The sequence below is a fragment of the Schistocerca gregaria genome, chromosome 8 (assembly GCF_023897955.1).
Source record: "Schistocerca gregaria isolate iqSchGreg1 chromosome 8, iqSchGreg1.2, whole genome shotgun sequence".
Lineage (NCBI taxonomy): Eukaryota > Metazoa > Arthropoda > Insecta > Orthoptera > Acrididae > Schistocerca > Schistocerca gregaria.
Genome location: NC_064927.1, coordinates 180,434,335 through 180,436,303, shown reverse-complemented (window position 1 = coordinate 180,436,303; position 1,969 = coordinate 180,434,335). Strand labels below are relative to the sequence as shown.

At 46.0% G+C, this 1,969-nt stretch overlaps 1 non-coding gene across 1 annotated transcript; it reads left to right on the top strand.

Moving 5' to 3' along the window:
• Positions 1-942: 942 nt before the first annotated feature.
• Positions 943-1,131, top strand: LOC126285644 (U2 spliceosomal RNA). The gene has a single exon (XR_007551659.1). It is a non-coding gene; the product is annotated as a U2 spliceosomal RNA (small nuclear RNA).
• The last annotated feature ends 838 nt before the right edge of the window (positions 1,132-1,969 follow it).

The following is a 1,969-nucleotide window of genomic DNA, read 5'->3' as shown; positions in this document are numbered from 1 at the left end:
AAGGAGGAGGAGGAGGAGCAACGGCCTACCACATGACAGGACAGTAACAACAACGATTACCAATCACACCTCCCCTCTGCAAGACATCACTGTACTGAGAGACAGTAAACGCCACACACTTAAGCTACGATCCATTCCGTAGTAGTCGTTGTTACAGTTAGATGTTAGAGATAACTGGAACACCTGTACATCCCACAAGCTCACGTCTCGATGTTCACATGCAGTGCACCATGCCAGAGGTCGTATCTCCCTGGTTGATTCCTGGTGATCACACATACAGTCGCGATCGCGGAACTCACGCCATTCACCGACTGCCGGGTCGAAACGGCTGCGCCGGCCGGGAGACAACTGCGCCCATGTTGGCCATACCAGCAGCTGGACGCCCAACCCCGCCATACTGAACGCTCCTATTTCGAGGAGACTGTCACACACCGATCGATTCACAGGGTGCGAATAATCGTCCAGCACACACAGCCGTCACATTGACTCTTCTCACACAACACACCTGTCCGTCTCTGTCGCCACTCACGCAGCATCCTGGTTACCTACTTCACTCGTCAGTTATCCAGACAGTGCCGCCGGCGAGGCTTGTCCCCACAGCCGCTGGCTGGAGCCGACAGATCTTTGTAACCAATCCGCAGCTTCCGGTTGACCAAAGCCTCGTACCCACAGCCGCGAGCCGTGACGCACTGCAAGACAAGCAGACGCTGGATGTATAGTTCTAATAACAGTTCCGCACAGACACAGACTCTCTTCAGTTTAGTCAATCTGATACAGGGATGTTGTTGACCATACACGTACAGCTCCTCACGCCAAATGTAGATTTCTGCCTTTTATAAGAGCTACATTCGAAGACAGTAAAAATCTGGATGTACACGAGATTTCACGTCGCTAAAGAATCGTTCCTTGTGAAAATTAATGTAACAGTTGGGCATAGGCTTTATCTCCTCTAGGTATTCTCTCATTAGGTAAAAAAGCTGTTATAATCAGCTTAATATCTGTTATATCCTGACTCACGTGACTAGAATATTAGACTTATTTTAGGCTCACGACGAATTGCTAAGAGCATGCTCTGACTCCGTCATAGGATGCTTCCTCGCTTTCGAAGTCTCGTAAGATATCCAAATGCTCTGTCCCACATGAAGTTGTAAATATGAGGCTTATGCTACGTATCAGTTTATAAATTCGGTAACATAGATGATTTTATTACGATGGCTGTTTTTCCCAGTGTAGGTGAGAGATTGATATTTCATTAAAAGATGTCGCCGCCACGAAAAATCGCCTGATCACCGCTCCAACTCCCGAGTCACAACTATAGTACTTTAGCTTTCGCTTACGTCTGCCTGACAACACATCATCAATATCAAATTGATAGGCTAATTAATTAAATTGATCGTAAGTGCCACTTTGTCTGGGAGTAATCCTTTTACAGCATTCGGATTACTCACGCGTTAGCTCAAATTGGAATCCCTGGAGGGAACGCTATTGAGAATCGACATTTAAAGCTGAGCGCAGATAGACTCTACCACAGCCAACATACATTTCCGTAAGAACTACGAAGATGAGATACGAGTAGTTAGGGCTCACGAGGAATTATATAGGCAGTCATTTTCTCTCACTCTATTTTCGAGTGGAATAGTAAAGGGAATGTCTAGTAGTGGTACAGAGGGCCCTCCGGTACACACAGTATCATGTCTTGCACATAGATATAAACATCTGTTTACATGCACACAAAACTCAGGGTAGAGCATTGTCTCTTATTTATCGAGAAAACGAAAGACAGAACTTCTGCTGACTCTCTCTCGGTAAAGATCTTCGCATTGGCCCCTAATTTTCTCCCTGCAGTCACTTCGCGAAACATATATGAGAGGTGTATATGTTTGCCAACAACACTTAGAAGATGCGGTAGAGAGCTCATCTCTCAATGATCGTTTTGTCGGAGTATCGATTATCTGCCGAATTCTCACGA